At 35.4% G+C, this 23,461-nt stretch overlaps 1 long non-coding RNA gene across 1 annotated transcript; it reads right to left on the bottom strand.

Annotated features, from left to right (window-relative positions):
• Positions 1 to 7,125: 7,125 nt before the first annotated feature.
• On the bottom strand, positions 7,126 to 7,850 carry LOC141909001 (uncharacterized). The gene is made up of 3 exons (XR_012619657.1): positions 7,652 to 7,850; positions 7,341 to 7,455; positions 7,126 to 7,264 (listed from the first exon to the last, which is right to left on the bottom strand). It is a non-coding gene; the product is annotated as an uncharacterized LOC141909001 (long non-coding RNA).
• Positions 7,851 to 23,461: the final 15,611 nt, after the last annotated feature.

A 23,461-nucleotide genomic window follows, 5' to 3' on the forward strand; every position in this document is an offset into this window, starting at 1 on the left:
TATTTTGGTTTTATCACCCGCGACAATTCATTATTTTGGTTTTATCGCCCGCGACAATTCATTATTTTGGTTTTATCGCCAGCGACAATTCATTATTTTGGTTTTATCGCCAGCGACAATTCATTATTTTGGTTTTATCGCCCGCGACAATTCATTATTTTGGTTTTATCGTCCGCAACAATTCATTATTTTGGTTTTATCGCCAGCGGACAATTCATTATTTTGGTTTTATCGCCAGCGACAATTCATTATTTTGGTTTTATCGCCAGCGACAATTCATTATTTTGGTTTTATCGCCTGCGACAATTCAATATTTTTGTTTTATCGCCTGCGACACTTCATTATTTTGGTTTATCGCCAGCGACAATTCATTATTTTGGTTTTATCGCCCGCGACAATTCATTATTTTGGTTTTATCGCCCGCGACAATTCATTATTTTGGTTTTGTCCCACGCGACAATTCAATATTTTGGTTTTATCGCCTGTGACAATTCAATATTTTGGTTTTATCGCCAGCGACAATTGATTATTTTGGTTTATCGCCCGCGACAATTAATTTTTCAGGTTTTGTCGCCCGCGACAATTCATTGTTTTGGTTTTGTCACACGCGACAATTCATTATTTTGGTTTTATCGCCCACGACAATTTTTTTTTTGGTCGCGGTTTTATCGCCTGCGACACTTCAATATTTTGGTTTTATCACCTGCGACAATTCAATATTTTGGTTTTATCGCCTGCGACAATTCAATATTTTGGTTTTGTCCCACGCGACAATTCAATATTTTGGTTTTATCGCCAGCGACAATTGATTATTAACGCAGTCTCAAATGTTTTGTGACTTTTTCAAAATGCATCAAAAATTTAACTAATTTTTAGTTCATAAGTCCTCAAATATTCATAAATGAACAGTTAAAAATTGTTGAAACATGTCGACTCTGCCGTAAAATCAACCTATTAACAGTCCGGAATTTGGGATAATATCGGGCTTTAGAGAACATAATGCCCCCGAGGTCTTCACATTTACAGAAAAGATTACGTAAGTGATTCACGCGCAGCTCGCGATAGGCGCACAATAGAAATCTGAGCCGCGCGTTCTTTGAGTGTCACCAATTAAGAGGACCGCTATTGTGAAAATTGACTTTGGGAGGAATATTCCTCCCAAGGTCAAACGAAGAGAATTTGACCTTCAGGTCTGATATTCAAAGTATCGACGTCGGGAGGATTGTTCCTCCCTATGTCAAACCATAGACGTATAATCTAGTTTATACATCCATGGTCAAACGAAGGAAAATGGACCTGGTCTGATATTCGAAATATTGTCATTTGTCAACTGAAGGAAAACGAACCCGAGTCTTAGATTCAAAGTATATTGATTTAGGGAGGAATTTTTCCTCCCACCACTAAATGCTGTAACCTGAAATTTTAGAAAGATAGGTGTTTTGGGTGTAATTAGTTTTTTTAAAGCCATCAAGCCGGTAGATTTATGAATTTCGAGTGATACGATACACAGTGTTCGAGGTAATGAGACGGTATGAGACATAGGCCTACATACAATTTTAGAAAACTGAATAGATTTTGTATTTTCTTTGTCTAACAGTAAATTGCTATAACTTTGTTGACAATCAACTGTAATCAGATTGTAATCAGGCCCTTCTCGATAAACATGTAGAGGGGAAATCGTAATTAAAACACGTGCATAACATAGAAATTAAGTTTTGATTATACAGGGAATATATTAGGACTGCTTACAAATTTTCACTAGACTGCGATAAATCTAAATAGCTTAATACAGCACGAGTTTAGCTAATTTACGGGTTTAAAGGTTCATTTTCAGAGTCAATGGACGTAATTTGATAAATGCATTCTTTAAATGGAAATTCTATAGTAATCGATACAAATCATTTATATTAAGTGTTTTGTGTTAATTAAGAATGGTCATTCAAGGATTAAAGATCGTTATGAAGCTGATACATTTCATTCGTGTGGATTCTTCTCTCATCACTAGTGTTAATAGGAGATTCGCGTGTCACGCATGATAAAAAAAAATTATTCGAGTCGTATTTCTTTCACTTACGGTCGCAAATTAGCCATCGTCCTAGTGAGCATTATTCTCATTCATACGTGAAAGTGTATTCGGGATGAGGGTTTGTTTCTTTCTTCACTCCTTTATATACAATTCAGAAATAGGAGTTGATAAGGAGGTTTTTACTCTTAACCGAACTCAGTTCCCATTCAGTTCAGTTCAAGTTTATATGCATGGATATCTATGAAATAAGGGAAAATACAATCCAGCCTACTAGCCACTGAACGTTAGCTCCCAGAAAACGTCAGGAATTTGCAGAGAGAAAACATTATGTTACAAAAATATCGGATAAAATTCATTCTAAACATGCGTTACTATGCCCAGAACTCCAGATATCGGGATGTTATGTCTAAGGCAGATTTCTCCCTTTGTGACACAACCATTTAATTACTCATGTGACCATTATGTTTAAACACCTCTCACAATCAAGCTTAAGATTAAGTGGCCTGCGGTATGAATGATTTAGTATTGATTCATATAGGAAGCATTATAGTCTTTACATTGAAATTAGTTGATAGAATGCATCTTACTTTTTCTCGACTTAAAAATTATTATTTGATCGACATACCACGGATTCGGAAACTAGTTGATTAAAAGCACAAACGCATATAGTCGCTATCCTGGTAATTAAATCGACTTAAAAATTGATTGATTGTTATTGAAATGATTAAAGTTGAAAATGAAAATCAACGTTTTTATGAGATATATGTTTCGTTGTTCGTGATATTCAGCATACACCAATGTCCAGTAAAATTTAACAATTCAAAGTTACTACAAAACTTGCAAATTCTAATGTTTATTTAGCGGCAATTTTCCCCCTGCCATTTTCCAACGTTTATCCAAAGATTGAAATACTTCATTAATACTAAACTAATACTAAAAGTTATCGCACTGGTAAAATAATATTTCAAATTTCAAACAGTATTTCCAAGATATTTCAAATAAAAAGTTTCAATAATTTATCGCATCGCACAGCAAAATCCGTGAAATACATTTTTGATTTACGGGTGCCTCATAGGCCTGTCATCGCTTGTACAATGAATTCTCTTAAATTGAGCAATATTTACTTAGGACTTAATCACTGACTTTCTATAGATAATGAGCTATACAAAGCCTAAACCGATAAAATTCAGTGGCTTGTTATTGTCAGCTTGCTTGTATACCAAGCTTCGCTAACATAAACGATGATGTTGCCCTTTTAACTGAAATCTTGACGTATCAAACCATAAATAAATAAAACTGCAAAAATTGCTTCAATCGTTTTTATGCATGAGGAATCGATCTTGATTTGAAAGGCACTTGTTGACGTGTGGGGAAAAATTGAAAATTTTCACAGAAATCCTTTAAAACGATTCCAGTTATTTTGGAATACAAACGAAAACATACCAGCGGCAGCAAATCATAAGCTCTTTAATGGGTCTTCTTAGGGGATTTTTACCGGGGAATTTCGACCATTACCGTGTAGACGAGCCGGTAACAAAAACCTTTGGAAACAACAAATTATTCGCTTGTATGAATTTACGCCACTTTTGATAGGATTGCCTAATCAAATATTTCAATCATGAAGATGGCGAGTTGACTGAGCCCGAGGCGCAAGTCGATAGTAGTTACATAGAAACAACAAACATAATGTATTTTCCTTAAAAGTGTTTCATCTATAGAGATTTAATACAACTTGTCAACAGTTCAATTTCTATAATGCGATGACCTATGTATGAAAATATGTTTTCTGTTTGTTTTACGCGTGATCCAGGGGGATAATACCTTCGCCCAAACGTTCTACACACACATGATACAGTTTAATGAATCCGAAATATATCCAGGCCTAGAGTTCATGCTGAAGGATAAAGACTAAGAATATAATTGCATAGCAATATAAGAATAGCAATATAATTTTTAGAAAGAGATTTTTGTCCACTGAAGTTTAGAATAGCACGCCGGACTCTTTGTTAGGATCGACCACAGTTCTATAGTGAATTGATTACAAGTAGTTAATTTAGCAAAACAAAGTAAATTGTTCATTACAGTGCATTGCTAAGGGTTAGTTGCAAAAAACCCCAGAATGTTGGAAAAATGGCCAAGGAAAAATGGCCAGGAAAGAATGGCCAAGGAAAAAATGGCCAAGGTAATTTGTCTAGGAAAAAATGGCCACGGAAAAAAAGGCCAAGGAAAATTTATGAGAACTACTGCCAATGTTAATAAAACATAAAGCTTTCAATATAATGACATCACATATTTTTCATGGGGCTTAAAACAATTAAAATCGGTATTAATGAGTTCAGAAATGTGATGAACTTACATTTCATTTCATTGCATATAATGAATATATCAAGAACATTTTCAAGAAGCTGCTCCGTTGCGATATAACAACCTGTCCTTCCAGCACCAGCACTGAGAACACAAAACAAGCCATAACATTTCTACACGTCTCCTTAACGGTAAAGGACTGGAAGATTTCAAATTAATTTACCTGCCATGAATCAGCACAAGTCCCTGGTCCGGGTCGGTAAGACGCTGTTTGATGAACTGTTGCATGCGAACAACAGATAAAGCCGGGAACGGTACACCATGATCCGGCCATCCTCGATAGTGAAACACTGATAGATTATGTGCTTGTTTGTGGCCACGCTATAAAATAAATGAAACGTTACTCATCGGGAAAGATAAATCATTCGTAATACTGATGTGATACAAGGTATTGAAATAGAGCCTCGTCAGCATGTTGTCAAAATCAATATCTGAACCAAGCTTGTATAGATAGCAGAAATACCAACACCTTAGGCCACTCAGGTTAAAGCAATGGCATGATCATTACCTTTGTAATCGACAAGAAATGCACGGCAGCCGGTTCAGTGTGTGTTTCCATTTTCTTTGCAACTTTTACTGTTATATCTCCATATCGACCTTTCGTGTTCAGTTTTGTTGGCCAATATAAATGGCACTTCACCTGCAAGATAAAAATCAAAAGTACTTATTTTTCTACATTTTGCCTGTTTACGCTTCAGCATCTTAGAGTTTATTTGCAACCTTCTTATCTTTGCCTTGTCCTTCAGTCAGATCAGTAAGTACAATGATAGCCGGACATTTCTCTTGCCAAATCATCCGCCAATGGTCATTGATTGTAGATGGCAATGGAGCTGAAAGAGCAAGTTAGATGAGTGAGCGCACAAGTAACACGAAACAATAATTGAACCATGAGACTTACCCTGGCAAGCAATACATATCACGTGACCAGTTAGTCCCTGAAAATTAAAATCAGAATTTCTGTTTATATACAATAGGAGGACATGGCAACATTTTCAAGAGCAGTGTGGGATTGATTTATCACCCGAATATAATTGGCATTGATGTAATCTGATGTTGGATCTTCACCGGTTTGTTCCAGAACAACTCTAGTCGAATCATCTAAAAAAACAACACAGCTCAGTCAATAGAACGACAAAAAGTTATAGAAATAATTCTTGTATGTTCTTTTAAATGCGATAGAACGTATGTGGACATGATGAACAGCTAATACTTACAGGCCAAAATGTTTGGAAACCTGTTTTTCTCAAGATTGTCCACTTTCTCAGCGCAGGCGCTCAATCCTCGTCTCAACTTAAGAACACTCTAAAGACAAAATAGATCCAAAAATAATCAAATGTCTTACCAACGCGCAGTCCCAACCTCCCTACAATTCTACCTGGAATTCTTCATTCATATTCTTCCACTCATCAAAGCTTTTCATCAAAGTGTCTCCCAACAGGTCACAAATCATAGTAGCGCCTTTAGAAGCGATTTCGTAATGATGATCCTCACCATCTTGCGTTTCATCTACAGCATTCGGATCGTCATAGATATTGAAATACGCGGAGCTTTCTATATAGACAGGAATCATAGTGTTAAAACATTATTAGGCTTCAACTTTCCAAAACCTCACGGTCTTTAGACAAACCTCTTGAAAATGCAGCATTTGCACTAGCTGTATTTTCTTGTCTCGATGATTTAAGACAATTCACATAAACAGCCTCTGCTTCTTCTCTCGCCAAAGGTATTTCAATACGTTTATCGGAAGGTGAAATATTCCCCATGGATACATCTGCATTGTTCGATGTTTGTTTAGTTTTGAATCCACCGCGTCTGAAAAGTTAAAGCGTCCATATAGTGGGTAACTGAATGAGGGGGAACCTTTGTGAGAATAAGGACATTGGGCGATTGTCAAATGATTTGCATTGGACTATAGAGGTCGCCACTATTCGCTCGTACCTCCAAACAATATATAGAGCAACAGCAACCAATAACAGTATTAGAACAACTGTCACAACGCCACCTATTATCCCTGCCTTACTAGACGGTGCATTAACAGTGATTCTCTCTTGCTGTTGTTCTATTGGCGGATAATGCCGAAACGTTTCCTGAAAAATCAAAAAGAAATGGCTGGAATCACCTCCAAATTGTAAAATCCAATTTTCATTAAAACACATGAACTCACTCCGTTATAATTGACAACGATTCCTAAAATAAAACTGTAAGATTTCCCAGTTTCTAGAGGAGCATTAAAGCAACCACTATAGTTACGTGTATCACCAACTGTAAACTCAGAGGGCACTTCCGGTGGTAGAACTGCAGTAATATAAACTGATAATCCTCGCTGTTTAGCTTCTCCGTACGAGACGTACTGTGATTGGTTGACTGCACGCTTCCGGCGACGGTTGATTGGTCCATCGTGTTTCTTCACGATCACCTCGTAATCGCTGAAAATCAGAGAATATCCAGTTTAAAAAAATCATGCGTTATTTATGGATAAATGTATGGACGACACTTACGTGATGTCACCACTGTTATTAACACGTGGTATTTGAAGTGCAACAGTCGTGTCTGTTACCGCTGTCTTCTTGACAACCAGTTGAGGAATGGTTATTTTACCTGAAATATCGGTACAGACAATGTTGACATCGATGACATCAGTGGAAATTTGAGGTCGTTGTGGTCAAATTACAAACCTGTCCAAAAGCTTACGCTGGCAGGCGACCCTTCACCTTTTCTATTCCAGGCATAAATTGAACATTTATATTTAGTAAAAGGTATCAGTGACGTTGTCATGTCTAAAGTTGTGGTGGAGCCTTCGATTTTAGGTTTATTGATTGTTTTTATGTCTGATAAAGGTGTTGTGGAGGTTGTACTAATGGGTTCACACGTGAGCTGAAAATAGATAGGAGACACGTTACAGTATGGCGCGGGTGGTGCCCTCTACTGGTTAGGACAAGAGAATTCCTACCCGATAATTGATGACATCACAATTTGGGCTGTTTGGTGCAGTCCACGTCAATGTAGTTAACTTTTCAATGTATCCCTCGTGAATGAGAAGTCGAGAGAAGCGGGAGGTCCTGGTACTGAAATATATGCAACAGACAAATTACTTATAAAATACGAATTTACATCTACTTGATGACGACAACTAATAGCATTTTTAATGGACCTACAGTAAAACAAACATGTTCAACACAATTCTGTGTTTGAATTGATGATTAAGAGTTTATTAGAATGAGAGGTTTTGGTTCAACTCCAGAATAGGTCAATATATTTTACCTGCACACAAAGTCTGTACAGTTAGTATTGGACTAGTCTGACTCGCAGTTGATATAAGTTGACTGTTCACTAATTTCTGTAGTTTAACAGCTATCTTATACCCGGTATTAGGAGTTAAACCAGTAATTGTGTGATGTGTAAGGACTCCTGCAGTTTCCTGATTAGTCCAAGTGTTTTCTGATATCTTACGATAAACGACTTGATACAGAACGCTGACAGTTCCACGTCCTGAATCTACTACAGAACCCGAGTAAGCTGTCCAACTGAATATTACACTGTTATCTGTCAGCACAAATTTTGTTAATTGAGAAAACAACTTAAATTCTGAAAAAGAAATCGATGTTAATATCAGGTGAATCAAATAAAATAAAGGGTAAGGATCTTTTACTTTCGGTAGTTTTGACTTGGTATCATTTTCGATTCATATTGGTTACTATATTCAGGGAATAGGGAGTGAGATTCTTAGGAATCTGTGATTCAGTGTAATATACCTGACTCGCACCACTTTCCGATGTAATTCTGTGAACAGCCAGATTGACAGATACCACTCAAATAGTCACAACTTTCATTGTTGTAACATCTACATTCAATCATACATCCAAATGAGTTCGATCCCTTACTGCAATCACCAGGTGCTAAACAGAAATTCAAATTTGATACGAAAAATATGAATCGTTCGATCTTTCGGAAATATATTCCCATTACAAGTCACTGAATATTTTTATGAATCGATCTAATTTTAACAATAATATAATCCTTAAATGAATGGGTGCTTAAAACAAAATTTTGGTATTAAAGGGAGACTTCTTTTCATTTCAAAATTTTTCGTTCGGGGGTAAATTCTATATATACAAGTCACTGAATATTTTCGAGAAAAGCAAAATCCATTTCCATACTTTTTATAGTTTACACATATATATATATAGTCATGTAAACATACCGATATATTTGAACCCAATAACTTCTATTTCTGCCAGGCCGAGATACTCTTTCTTATTAATGATCTTGTGTTGAACGGTGACGTATTGTCCAACTATAGGACCTGTGCTGCATGCCAATGTTTTATGTGTACCACAGAGAGGGGGGCCCTGGTAAGCACATATCGGGTTAGATGTAGAAATACTCGAGCTATTTCCAACTCGAATTTCCAAATTGCGCGCACGTATTTCTGAGAAAAATTAAGAAGCTTTGAAATATGACAGATTACTCCATGAAAATAGAAAATAATGCACGAAATCAGGGAAGCTAAAGATTGCTCTGGGTGCAAAACTATTCTGTTCAAGTTCTTTTGAAAAAGAAATATTAAAATAAATTTATTGTTTTCGACAGGCGCAGATACTCTTTCTGCCAGGCCGAGATACTCTTTCTTATTAATGATCTTGTGTTGAACGGTGACGTATTGTCCAACTATAGGACCTGTGCTGCATGCCAATGTTTTATGTGTACCACAGAGAGGGGGGCCCTGGTAAGCACATATCGGGTTAGATGTAGAAATACTCGAGCTATTTCCAACTCGAATTTCCAAATTGCGCGCACGTATTTCTGAGAAAAATTAAGAAGCTTTGAAATATGACAGATTACTCCATGAAAATAGAAGATAATGCACGAAATCAGGGAAGCTAAAGATTGCTCTGGGTGCAAAACTATTCTGTTCAAGTTCTTTTGAAAAAGAAATATTAAAATAAATTTATTGTTTTCGACAGGCGCACGGCCCCTAACACAAATGTATAGTTATCGACTGAAAATGTTGACACGTTGAAAAAGTTGATTCAAAATTTTCCAATAACGTATTTTTTACGATGTTGTCTTCCATGGATACCACAGACACATTGTTGTCGAACTGTTTGATTCTATTGATTATTGATGACTCAGAGTTCGATATTTCGGTAGAGTTCAATATTTCAACTCATCTTGGTTAAACGTAGGGTAACTGAAAACTGTGTGGAACTGAGTCCGGGATATTTATTTGTGATTCCTAGAATCGATCATTAATTGGTTAATTTTGAAGATATTTCATCTACTAGACGGGATTTATATCTAACGAGACTTTTCCAGTTAAAAGTTCTATTTTTTCAGATTTGACCGAAATAATCAATGAAATAATCAAAAATGATAATTCATACTCACGCCACTGAGCGGTGCAACCAGTCGCGTCTATTCTATCCCAAAGTGTAACATTATGTACCACGTATTGAGTTCCGAGATCAATTCTAATCCAGGCGTTTAGATGTGACATATATGATCACCAGCCGGCCCACGATCCGTCTGACCATCTGTACATTTATCACCAGTCCCGTGCGCTATCAAATGGGATGACATTGTAACTGTTTTACCACGAGCGATGTTACCTACAAAACACATTTTGTGTATAAAAGATTTGAATTATTTCACGAATTTTCAAAACGAACAAAAACAAATTGATTCAAAGTTATTTCACAATTTCAACTAGAATTTAAAAAAACTAACATTTTTTTTCTTTACGCGATGAAATAATTAAGAGTTGATCTCAGTTCGTTTACAGTTCCCGGATGTTTCATGAATCTATGATATTTTTACTAATAGATTTTTTCCCGCTTATGGATTAGTGAAGTTAATCCGTGTATGGATTAGTGACGTTAATCTGTATACGGATTTATAGTGTTAGTGTTATTCCGTTAATCTGAGATAAATCTAATGACATTTACATCATTCATTTGTATTTCTTTAAGATTTATTTTTGTAAAGGCTTTTACGGAGTTAATCCGTTAATCTGATATAAATCCGAGGTTCAGTGATATTTGACCTGACCCCGGTTTACTGAAGCAAAAACAGAAAACTTACCGATTTGACAAGCTGGTCCGGTCCATCCTGGTGGTGTCCAGGGATACGGAGTTTTTATTGTAGACTCACATGCAGTGTTAGGATTCGGACACGTTAAAGCGCCATCTATATTCTGTCCCTTTATTGGACATATGTTCACGGCTGTATTACTGCAATGACACTCCCAACCAGTACAACTCTTCCCAAAACATTTCGCTGAAATGACAAAAAGAAGATTATTTTACAAAAATATTCTCCAAATGCTGTTCTCCAACAATAATTACCTTCTTTCTCTGGTTATCATCGGTGCTCTCTTATGGATTGAAATCGTACAATTTACGATTTCCACATTTTTTACAGCTCTGGAACCAACGATTATTGATTAACTCACCTGATGTGTTTGTGATGAATAAACATAGAATCAACAACAGCAGAAAACGAAAGATGTTTCTTTCACGATACATTTTGTTTATCTGAATGACGCAGTATGATATCGCTCACATATCTATGCAATTAACTTCCTTTTGATTTTCAAATAAATCATTTTTAAAGGAAGTTTAAACAAATTTCAGATTTGCTAGTTTACTTTGCTCTGAGGGGGGAGGTTAGGAAGGAGGCCAGAACAGAACATCAGGGGTCACCGTTACCTGAGTAGGAAAAAAATAAATAAAAGAAAAAATCTTTGATAAGTAAAAAGAGCAAATTATCAAAATATGAAAAAAAACCAGTTTAATTCATAGTGTTAACGGATTAACTCCACTTAAATCCTCAGCACGATAGACATGACACCCCTTTCGTGTAAAATGAGCCAAACCATTGGTTTTCCCCGTATCAGACACAATAGGCATCGACAGAATAAGTAATTGCTAATTGATTATCAATTAAAAGCATTAAAATCATGAATCATTACTTCCTTATATGTATATGTGTATATATATATATATATATATATATATATATATATATATATATATATATATATATATATATATATATATATATATATATATATATATATATATATATATATATATATATATATATATATATATATATATATATATATATATATATATATATATATATATATATATATATATTAATTTATGTACGTACGTGAATCCGGGTCATTGAGTTCTTTACTGCTTGAATAAACTGTAATAATAAAAATACGTTTAAAAATGATGAAATTGTCAAAATAATAACATTCAATATTTAGAAGTCTAGAAAATAAAAATAATGAATTGTCGCGGGTGATAAAACCAAAATAATGAATGGTCTCGGGCGACAAAACCAAAATAATGAATTGTCGCGGGCGATAAAAACAAAATATTGAATTGTCGCGGGCGATAAAACCAAAATAATGAATTATCGCGGGCGATAAAACTAAATTATTGAATTGTCGCGGGCGATAAAACCAAAATAAAGGGTGTATGCGACAAATAAGGAAAATACAGTTAATTTCCCTGTTTTCGGCTTAATTTTGAAGTAGATGAAAACATGTTTTCTTTGAATTGAAGCCACGGGAACCACTTAACCTCATTTTCAAGCCGGCTTAGAATAGGCGATGTTGGGTTATTATGTCATTGATTTGCACAAAACGGACACCAGTATAATCAAATTCCCATCCTCGATGGCGAGCGTTTCCAAAAAACCCAGCAACAGTGAGTTCCGGGAACTCATTTTGACATGGAATGTCGGAATCCCAGCCTTCGATGATTTCCCATCTCCACCATGACCCAATAGACTCAATTACTCAAATAATTTGCGGACCTCATTTTGACACGACGTTAAGAATTCAAAACCCGCCAAGGAATCGACCACGAAATTGAATTAATAAAACTTTTGATAAATGAATAAAGTTTACCGGTAGGAAATTATACGGAACAATTATCATCTTACCCACGTACGTGTATATATATATACCCAGCATTATAGATATTATTGAAGTTTTCAGTTAAACAAGCCATAACAGAATTTACGTGACATGAACTACTACCACAAAATAAGCTTTTCATCTTATTCCTAAAGGAACTGGTTCAACACTAATCAGTTATCTATTTTGTTACTAGCATGCAAAGCAAAACATTCAAATGTTTTTGATATATTCTAAATGTATTTTTGCTTTTATTTCTATTAACGGGATTGATGGAAAAGTTGTTTAGCTGAATCGCAGTATCGTCTCGCAACTGGATCTTTTATGACACAGTGTATTATACTTTTTCCACTGTCGGGTTATTTTCAAAGTGATTCACAATACGCGAGCGGATCTATTGCTATATGAGAGTGATGGTGATTGAATACTAATTAAAGATAGAATGTCAGCTCTTTTATCTGTATTAGTGTATATAAATATATATATTTATTAACGTGTCATCTCGATAAACAAGCCAGCCTATAATAAGGCTTACAAGACACATTGACATTTACAAGTACAACAAACATGTGACATTGGATTAAGAATAAAGAATTTAGAATTTCGAAGTTTCATTGCGGCTGATATGAATCCGCAAACACTTACGATACGACTATTACTTAGTAGAATTTTAGTTTTTACGGCATTAGACAAAAGATTGATATCTAGTTCTAGGATACCATTGATCTTAGAAAAGAGGTCATTACGTAGATCAACGTATTTGTAGCAAGTGCACAAGAAATGTTCCTCTGTTTCAACTTCATTCGCTGTACATGCAACACATATTGTTCAATTGGCAAATTACGGTATCGACCTAGTTCTATGTTCAAGGGGAAAGTACCATTTCTTAACCTTGCTATTGTGGAGCGGTTTGAACGTGATGTGTGTAATTTGACATAGTCTTCTGTTCCAAATTTTGGCTTAAGTACGGTATAAGTACGGAGTTTTGATTGCAGAGGAACATTTCTTGACCACGTTATTGCATAGTTTCTATATAAAATTATTCTAATATCATTCAAAACCTTTTTGATTTGATGGGTATTTAGAATAGATGTTCTCATAAAAATATTCCATATTACATTCAGTTAGAACTGACTTGACGAATGAACACCAATTAGCTTTGCCAATAAAGGCCTGTTCATCATCATAGAGAAACAAATGTTTGGTTAATCTAGTATCTGGCATATTACAAAGACGAAACCATAGGCGCAAAACCTCAATACGATGCCTAATAAATACCGGTAGCCATCCCATATCACCTTCAATCGATAACAAAGATGATTTGTATATGCCCATGTAATAACTAGAAAGGACATAAGTAGCAAATAATCACGAATCTGAGAATGTTCAATGTATACACTGACTTTTAAGTGTTCTTAATATCCAGCAGTGATGTATAGTGCGTGTATTATTGAAGTTCGTTTAAGTGTCCATGTGCAATAGGTATTATCGGGTAGACGGAATGGCCTGGTCGCTATCGGTCTATATAGCTTTATGTCCTAATGTTACGGAATTATAAATAAAATGCTCTAGTATAGGCCTACAAAGAAAGTCTTTACAGCGGTCAAATGCATGGTCTCGAAGAAAGAGCGAACCATGCGAAAGTTATTTACAAAATAATGTGAATTATCAGGCCAGTAGTAGGCGGCATTGCAACTGATTCGAAATAGTTGTCTTCACCAAGAAATATCACATTTAGATTAATAGTTTTAGCCGGTGCTCGTGGTAATTCTGATGCGAGAATGGTGTGATCAGATTAAACCAAATGATATTTTAATTTTCGTATAGTAATTACAATTGGTCGTTTGATTCAATTGTTCATTTTCTTGAAAATAGAAACCCTTATAGAACTCAGATGGAAAATCCACTATGTTAATCCACTAGTTTAAGCAAGTTTCGTTTTATCTAAATAATATTTTCAGTGAGTTTCGATCACAATGAGTTAAATTAGATATGATTATCATTGTTATGAGTATGAGCCAATTAGATTGGACTTATGATTGAACGTTCCGGTTTCATACAACAAAACAAATAGAATGGATATTCTATATCATGAAAATATATCAAATAATATGTGAAACATTTCACATTGACACGATGCAGTGATATTAGTGAGCTATTTGTTCTATTGACGTTGACCGTGAACATGAATAAATGCTTGTACCAGCAGAACAATTTTTGTCAGAACAGTCTTTGAACAGTTGAGTTACCTCCAGTTGAAGAATTAACTTTATAGTATTTGAAAAAAATGGATTTTAATTCCTGATTCATAAGTCCTCATTTAATATCTTCTGATATCTGTCTCATAATCGGGCAACGCATATGGTATAGGAACAAACCTCACGGGTTTCAAAGTCCCGAAATAGGCTTTTGAGATCGGAATCGCTGTCGTCATCTTGTTATCATTTTAATACCTTCAACATTATTCAGAGCTTATCTCTTATTTATTTGGTGTGTCCCTACTAACCCACCACTCCTGCCGGGACTGAATTACGGCCTCGGATTTTGAAGTCAAAATTCGGGGTAACGAATATTCTATGTATGGATTATCGCAGATTCACTGAAATTTCAGTTTATATAAAACATCCAGTTAGGAAATTCCAGTTCAGTAAATAATTCCATTCAACCTGCACCAGCAAGCAACGATCTGGGGCTTTTAGTGTCGGCATTATATAATTATATATAGGCCTACTTTGAAATTCTGAAATAACTGAGCCATATTGACTGTGTTTTTTCTGCTCTCGTTTTCAATGAATTAATAGTCCGAAAGTTAATATTAACACATAGACTATATAGGCACGCTACGGTTAAGATAATAGTGAAATCGATCAGTCTAATGCGACACAGATTAAAGGTATCGGTAATGAAAACTAGTCTATGAAAAATAGGGTGTGAGTGCTGACTCCTACACCCTAAATTCTAGTAAAGAAATTATTTTTTCATGTGGTCCAACCAGTATTTGATAAATCTATGCCAATGAACCTACAGAAAGATCGCATAGGAGACAGTTTAGGTGATGGTCTCACCGTATAAACTATAATAGGGTTGCTCGTTCAGCCGCTCTCAAGTGCTCTCAAGAATACTTAGTTCTAATCCATCCCAAAATAAATTGTGCCATTTCTATTTGAAGCCTTTTACCTTATACAAAAACAAGAGGATATCGCCATAGTTGCACCATGGGCTCGCTATAACAAAAACAACTGAGAAGGTCAATAGTCAACGGGATCCAATATCCAGTACTCTGCTTTGCAATTAAAATGGACCTACAAAAATCCGAATACATCTCTACATTTTGTTTCATGTCTTTCGAGAAAATAGAAAAAACCACACTATCAAAAACGATGATATCTAAAATGTGCAATGAACATCTTTAGGCAAATACTGACCTTCAATTTCAAAGATTGTATTTATAGATTAATAATACACGATATACATTAATAGACATAATTTAGTTATCGAGCCCATTGCAGGTCTATGCAATCTGATATTATTTGAATATGTATTTATCAAGTAAGTTAACGCATTAATACGGTTGTTGATTTATAAGCGTGAGTCTATCCGGGTAACGGGTAATAATCCGCCACATAAAAATCTAGCCCTTCCAAATTGAATTTCATAACATGTTAATCGATGATTCTCATCTTGATTAAGAAAAACATTTATCGATGTTACTATTTCTACTGAGCACTAGATGATCGACAGTAATCCCTTCAAAGTGTACTGCGAACGCTAGCGAAGCACACGAATCATTTTAAGGAATGATAACTTGAGGATATTTTGATTCTAGGAGTACGAGTTGTTGATTAGATTCGAGCCCATAGAATAAGACAATTGGCTAATAAAGGTCACGTGAAAATGAATAATGTCTATTTAACCTAAATTCAATGATTTTACATATATATATTCCTCAACACCGTTGTAAAAAATATTAACCACGGGTTTCTAAAATATTGCATGTTTCCACTGTTTCCCAATCTCTGCAGTATGCAATCCTTACGTCGAATTAAATACTACGATCAGAATTACAATTTCATAACCTTGTTTATCAACTTTAGGTGACAGTGATCAAATGATAATTGAGAATAATACAGAATATTGTTTCTGAAGTATACTTCAGAAACAATATTGCTTGGGGTATGTTTTTCGATTGAATTCGATTAATTCGCCATATAAAACAAAAGCGATCAGACCATTTAGTACCCCGATAATACGGATTTAGGCACGGGTATTTGTGCGGGCATCATCATCTCCATATACATATGATAAATTATTGCTGGAGATTTATAATATAAGTCAAAGCACTGATGCAGCATTGTAGTAAAGATTGACTGTTTATTTCCTGACGCTCGTTATTGCCTATAGGCCTACACAAGAATAGAGATCAGATGAAATGAAGTCCTGTCATTCAACCAAACGGATATTCAATTAATTTCGTTAATAAAGAAGCAAACCAAACTAAAGAAATAAAATCATTTCTTTGACAGAATTTGAACTTGGACCCTGAATGCTTTGTTTTGCACACACCCAGCTACTAACAAAATACACAACGGTTTGTATTGCCTATTGATTCGTTGCGCATGCAGTGAAGTCATTGTTGTGTATAATACTATTTCTCGTGGATTTTATTGGAGGTTGGAAAATAAATGCGCTTACACTCTGCAAATATGTTTTACACTCTATCAAGCATCAGAATTTGATAAAGTAACTTATCTATAATAATTGTGACTTTCATAATTACGGAACTTTGTTCCAAGTTTTGGAACCTAAAACTTCGATTGTTATAATATATTTAAAAAGATGTATAGTGTACAACCTACTGATTAATGAGGTTTCAACTTGTTTATATGTAGTGGACTTAACAATAGTAATATATAAGATAGAATAGTTTTTTGGGAGTTTTTCTTTATTTTCTACTTGATTTAAATTCGAGTCCCTGGCAGGTTTAAAATGTTTAATGCCGCGTTAACTCCGTAAATCACGGTATTTGACCTTATTGGGCCATTAGGAAGACGGGAAATTATCGAAGGCTGGGATTCCGACATTCCATGTCAAAATGAGTTCCCGGAACTCACTGTTGCTGGGTTTTTGGAAACGCTCGCCATCGAGGATGGGAATTTGATTATACTGGTGTCCGTTTTGTGCAAATCAATGACATAATAAACCAACATCGCCTATTCTAAGCCGGCTTGAAAATGAGGTTAAGTGGTTCCCGTGGCTTCAATTCAAAGAAAACAGGTTTTCATCTACTTCAAATTTAAGCCGAAAACAGGGAAATTAACTGTATTTTCCTTATTTGTCGCATACACCCTTAATAATGAATTGTCGCGGGCGACAAAACCAAAATGGTGAATTGTCGCGGGCGACAAAACCAAAATGGTGAATTGTCGCGGGCGACAAAACCAAAATGGTGAATTGTCGCGGGCGACAAAACCAAAATAATGAATTGTCGCGGGCGATAAAACCAAAATAATGAATTGTCGCGTGTGACAAAACCAAAACAATGAATTGTCGCGGGCGATAAAACTAAAATAATGAGTTGTCTCGGGCGACAAAACCAAAATAATGAATTGTCGCGGGCGATAAAACCAAAATAATGAATTATCGCGGGCGATAAAACCAAAATATTGAATTGTCGCGGGCGATAAAACCAAAATAATGAATTGTCGCGGGCGACAAAACCAAAATATTGAATTGTCGCGGGCGACAAAACCAAAAAAAAAGAATGGTCGGGGCGATTAAACCAAAATATTGAATTTTCTCAGGCGACAAAACCAAAATAATGAATTATCGCGGGCGATAAAACCAAAATACGTAATGAATTGTCGCGGGCGACAAAATCAAAATCATTGTTTTCTCGCGTTATTTTAGTTTTGTTGTAATGTCGCCCTCATTTGCATATTCGTGTTTTGTTATCTTATCAGCCACCATACCTAAAGCTTTAAGGTCGCGTAAAACTCGATAAACACTTCAAGCGACACAGCGAACGATCTCCTTTCCCCCACAGCGAACGCTTACTCCGAATGTCAAGTGTGAGTCCAGCATACGGATAGGAGTGTGTTTTATACTTGTATTTAGTAAATACCTTGTGCATTTGACAATGATCGGTATGTACTGTAGGAAATATAGAGTATTGATGGTATTGATATAGAGGTTGAAGCCCGCGGCCGAATAAAGTAATATATTGTTTTATTTTGATACCTCGTCGACATAACAGCTTTTCTCCGCTATATCTCTTCGGCGTGTTTAGTTTAGGCCTACGACTCCCCGGTACACTTATGATTTATCTTAGTAAAAACACGGTAAATTTGGTAAAGAAAAATAGGTGTTGCTAAATTAACTACTTGACGCCCGCAGCCAAATCACTGGTAGTAATAAATTAATTTGTACTCGATTTGATTCTCATGATGAGGAGAAACTCGCAGCTGATTCCCGGAACGACGATGTAGTGACACACGTCGATTTGTCGATGTTTACGGCTCGACAGTGCTTTTAAAATCTAAAGTAGTATATTTCCTGTGTATCAGTAATATAATTTGATGAGGAAAATGGGTTACTGTTAAAATTAGTTTTTAAAAACCGCGACAGAATGTGCAATCTTTGGGTAATAAATTTGTTAATTTATGCTTGAATTGGTAATCGATGTGACAAGAAACGTGCGGTAGATTTCGGAAAGACGACTTGGAAAAACATGTCGGCTCTTTGAATGGGGCTCAATTTTCGATGTTTACGGCCCGACAGTGCTTTTGTAACGTTGATTCTTCAAAATTTGCACGGAGTATTTGTAGATCGAAGTGAGCTGAATGATATCAAACGGATCGTATCGGCAACAGCGGTAATGTAAAAAAGCCTATGTACTTTTGACAAAAAATGTGTGGAAAAAATAATAATAATAATAATAATAATAAGAAACACGCGAATCTCAATAGGGTTTTCTGTGATGTAACAGAAAACCCTAATAATCACGCGGATATCAATAGGGTTTTCTGTGAAATAACAGAAAACCCTAATAATCACGCGGATATCAATAGGGTTTTCTGTGAAATAACAGAAAACCCTAATAATAATCACGCGGAAATCAATAGGGTTTTCTGTGAAATAACAGAAAACCCTAATAATAATCACGCGGATATCAATAGGGTTTTCTGTGAAATAACAGAAAACCCTAATAATAAGAAACACGCGAATCTCAATAGGGTTTTCTGTGATGTAACAGAAAACCCTCATTAAATGCACATATTTAGAACTAAATTTGTGATTATAAAAAGGGAAAAGAAAAATGTAAAATAAAATTCGATGGTTTTATTTATAAGTTGTCTCTGAAACCTTGTGTGATTGAGTTGACAGAATGACTGCCTGATGCCGCTGCTGAACATGTTTGGACGTTTAGCGAACGGACGTAATTTTGGACAGATCAGTATAGCCCCTGTATAGCCTCTAGGCTTTCACTGCTTCCTTTAACTGATATTCGCCATCGTCACTATTATATCTTGTATTTCCGTGAATGTTTAATGAAAAATGAAATATTTTCATTATCCGATTAAAAAGTAAAATGAGAGGGATTTGCAAAAATAACACTGGTATTGTTGCCTAGACGATTGGACTAATCAAGCTTCTTAAAAAAAACAAGAGTGACCATTTAGGTCCTGACAACTATCGCGATATTACGCTCATTTACTACGCGAGCCAAATGGATTTAATAAACGAAAATCAAGCTGGATTCAGAGCCAATTACTCAACCGTCGATCACATATTTTCGAAATGTGTAATCGACATCGTTACCACCTAATATAAATCGTTGTTCTGTTGACTATAAAATGCGTTCGACACTGTGCCGCATTTTGAATTATGGACAAAGCTTCTCCGAAACAACATAAACCGGAAAATTTCAATTTGATTAAAAACATGTACGATTCTGCAAAATCATGTATTTTTTAAAATGGAAGGAGTTCAGCCTTCTTTAACTGCTCCATTGGAGTGAGGCAAGGCGAAAATGTGAGTCCTTTATTGTTTTCGCTTTTTGTTAAGGACTTGGAGAACTATTTTTTAGAAAATGGCTTTGCAGAAATGAAATTGTTTCCGTAAGGCTTCCAAATGGGTAGAAAATTGATTACTTGACTCCAATGCTAGAAACAGGTATACTACTATGCAGACGACACCGTTATACTGGCCAACGACGCAAGAAACCTCCAAGTCGGTCTGTCATCACTAGAAGAATGCTGCGTCAATAGTAAGCTATCAGTGAATGTTTCACAGCAATATTGTAATATTCAATGAAACTATAGTTAATATTCACATTTCAAAAGTAATTACCGGTATCGTCTATTTTTGATCATGTGGTTTCTAAAACTTCGCAAACCTTTCAGATGATAGTTGTTTTTAATTAATTAGTATCCTCCGATACAAAATTTGAAACTTACGCTATAAAACTCATCAAATTAATTCATTTATATGAAATAATTGTGTAACGTCAAAGTTTGCTTGAATGTAGGAATCACGTCGATACACATTGTATGTTATAATCCCTCGACTATGATGGACCATTTAAAAATATGTACATGTAATGACCTCCTTATACTTAACTTACGTCAGGAAAATGAAGTCTTATCTTATCTTACACGTGCGACCGACTTCCAGAAAGAAGACCCGTGGGTCTGGCACCTTTCTGTGAGTATAATTTTCAGAATCCAACATGTGAAATGATGGCATTTTATCTAGACATTTTCCAACCTGTATTGATGTTTTACTATAGCGATATTTCATGATTTACAATGAATTCTTGTATAACGTACATTTATATTTGATTTAGTAAGATCTATACTAAACACAATGATAAATGTTCACAACATTTGAATAGTTTGTGTTAGATTTTTGAGAATTGATTTTTCATTTGATGCACATTGCGAGCTTCAATAGATAAACATGGCTTAAATTTGTGTCAGTCTATTGATAGAGTCAGTCCACATCTTCAACGGTTAACCATTACATCGTGAATCATGAATTCAACTCCGACTCAGATTGGTCGAACTTATCTAAGTAACATCATTCTTACGTCTGTTGTGAATAGGTCTGGAATCTACCGTACTGTGTCACTAGTCATTCTGCCTACCGTGTTCTTGTTTGGAGCGTTTGGAAATTCAGCTACTTTCCTGATAATGATAAGTCGCAGATTCCGAAGTTTATCTTACGCTAACTATCTCATCGTTTTGTCTCTCAGTGATACTATGTACTGTATAAATTATACAATGATGCCTGTTTTAAAGTTTGTTCTTTTGCATCTAAACACTGGTCCTATATTCATCATGATTTCAGTGACCAGTTGTCAAATCTATGAATTTTTGATGGCACTTGCTGTTAGCAATAGTTCGTGGTTAATTGTAGCAATATCTCTAGAACGTGCGGCAGTTGTGCTCTTCCCGTTCACATCTCGTTTGATATGTACACCGAGATTCGCTAGATTTGTAATTCTGATGATTACTGCAGTGAATGTACTGGTTCAATATCTTCTTCCTACTTTGTCCATACATTTTCTCGACAAGTTTTTTGGATGTTACCATGAATTATTCGACCAAACAAATTATTTCATCCTAATTGTCATTTACATATACCTTTTGCCATTGATTTTGATTCTAACATCAAATTCTGTTATAATAGTTCAGTTATTCAGAGATACAAAAATTGTTTTGTCTGATAAAAAAGCTACAAAATCAAAACGTACAACAAAAATGCTTGTAACAGTTTCACTCGCATTTGCATTGTTTACACTTCCGACCACTATGACTACATTTTTACCAATCTCATCGGAACGAAGAGATTTTCTATATGATATATTTGCACAGTTTCAAATGTGCAACTTTGTAGTAAATTTCTACATATATCTTTTATTGGGACGAGAAATTCGTGAATATTTCTGTATGAAAATCCGCTGTAGAAAAGTAGTCAAAGGATAACCATTGATTTCAAATTTGACTCACTTCATACAACTCTACCCGACATTAAACAGAAGAATTAAATCTAATAATTAGTTGTTGTATAGAAAATTAGATCACGTCATCAATAATTTGCTGAGCCAAATTTTTTCTTGAAGGGACCCCAGGAGTGGATGAAGCTGAGATTTAGATCTTGTTCATAATCCTCGAAACTGATGCAGGCCAAGTCCAATCAGGTGAGGACAGTCTATTGGTCTCCTTACAGAGAAAAACCTACAAACACGCGCAGATATATTTACATTGCGGATGAAATAACCAATCATTCAAAGAAGGAAAGATGTTAGAAAATTCCATTCGCAAAATTGTTTTTCTGCCAGTTACCATTCGGGTTGCATACCAGTCGGTAGAGTCGGAGCATTGCGCCCCGGCCTCACTACTGTATCCTAAATAAATCGTAGAAAATCGAGTCAATCAGTCCAAACCTGTGATCACTCTGCATCCGTGGCGAGTGACCTGAGACCCTTTCGGCTACCCCATCCCCCTGGCAGGGAGGTCTGACACATCTCCCCTGTTAATTTTGATATTTCGCACAGCTTCTTTTTCCTGCTCCAACAAATTTCACGGAAAATCTGCAACATTGGTCTTAATCTTAAACAATCAAAAGATCTAAATCTTTTTATCGATATTGTATATATAACTCAAAGTTTTGTTTGTCTAGACAGATTATCCGTCATTATAAGGCCTACAATGTTTATTTCCGGGAAAATATTCAGAATTCATTTCATTGCATTATGATATCTGTTCATATTGCTCGGTACTGAATATGGTATTTACGTATATGAGTTCCGGGTTTGGCAGATTTTCAAATACGCATTGTAGTCTGTATAGCTCCATTTATTGTTTATAGCCGTACGAATCGTCAAACAAACGTATTTTGAGGGTAAAAATGTTGTATAACACATGTATATAGTACGAGTATGTCATATACATTTACATACCACATTTTGCAACACAGATTCTATTTCAGAAAATATTTCAAATAGATTTTATGTCCGACAGTGCCAGTCATCATTGGGTTCGAATTGCATTTAAAATAAAACAAACTTATTTTAGAAAGTCAAATGATGTGTAATATGTGTCAGTGTCTTCTGAATATTTTATGATCCCGTA

Source organism: Tubulanus polymorphus, chromosome 7 (genome assembly GCF_964204645.1).
Source record: "Tubulanus polymorphus chromosome 7, tnTubPoly1.2, whole genome shotgun sequence".
Classification (NCBI taxonomy): Eukaryota; Metazoa; Nemertea; class Palaeonemertea; order Tubulaniformes; family Tubulanidae; genus Tubulanus; species Tubulanus polymorphus.